The 1,069-nt window shown below is 55.8% G+C and overlaps 1 pseudogene; it reads left to right on the top strand.

Annotated features, from left to right (window-relative positions):
* The window catches only part of LOC102240896, a 79,133-nt pseudogene that overhangs the window by 65,175 nt on the left and 12,889 nt on the right, over window positions 1-1,069 (top strand).

Raw genomic sequence — 1,069 nt, 5'->3', positions numbered from 1 at the left:
TTGCAGACCTGAACTCCGTGTGGGCCTCTTTCTCGGCCCTGTGGAAGCGGTGCGAGACACAGGAGGAGGTGATGGACCGGGGCTGCACCCAAGGAAGACTCGGAGGAAGCAACGTGTGGACAGGGCCAGGCGGACCAGTCAGGCCCGTGCGGAGCCCGCTGGATCGCAGCCAGACCCCAAGGCGACCACCAAGCCAGGCCCCAGGGAGAAGCGAGCAGACGCCACTCCACTCGCTGGAGAAGACCATTCAGCAGAAAACTAAAGAAACAGATTTTACATCATTTCCCAGGTGGAGAACAGTTGGCATGTAAGCCCCTGACCAGTGCCCAGCCTCTCCTCTGTCTGTCTTTCTCACTCTTAGGTACCATGTTCTTTGTTCTCTCTTAACTGCAACTCATTTTTATTATTATTTTTTTTTCAAATATATTTTATTGATTTTTTACAGAGAGGAAGGGAGAGGGATAAAGAGTTAGAAACATCAATCAGCTGCCTCCTGCACACTCCCTACTGGGTATGTGCCCGCAACCAAGGTACATGCCCTTGACCGGAATCGAACTTGGGACCCTTGAGTCCACAGGCTGACGCTCTATCCATTGAGCCAAACCGGTTAGGGCTGCAACTCATTTTTAAACTAGATTGCTTTTAAAAGAAGACTAAATAAAGTTTCCCTTAAGTTATTTAGGTGGTGCTGGGGCTGCTGGGGGCCGGATTAGAGACACAAACACGCAGGGGAGCCCTGCACCCCGTCAGCCCCAAGCCCCACTGAGGCGGTGTTGGGGCTGCTGGGGGCTTGACTGGAGACACAAACCAGCAGGGCTGGAACCCAGCAGCCCCAGCACAGCAGACCCAAACCCCGCCATCACGGAGCTGGGGATGCTGGGGGCAGAATCAGAGACACAAACCTGCAGGCTCAGCACCCAGCCCCAAGGCCGCCCACCACCTTGGTGCTGGAGCTGCTGGGGCCCTGATCGAAGACACAGATCCACAGCCCCAGCACCCAGCAGCCCAAGCCCCGCCATCAAGGTGCTGGGGCTGCTGGGGGTATCAGAGACACAAACCCACAGGCCCG

This window comes from Myotis brandtii, unplaced genomic scaffold, assembly GCF_000412655.1.
Source record: "Myotis brandtii unplaced genomic scaffold, ASM41265v1 scaffold634, whole genome shotgun sequence".
Classification (NCBI taxonomy): domain Eukaryota; kingdom Metazoa; phylum Chordata; class Mammalia; order Chiroptera; family Vespertilionidae; genus Myotis; species Myotis brandtii.
Note: the sequence above shows the minus strand (reverse complement) of the source record. Positions and strands in the feature narration are given on the sequence as shown.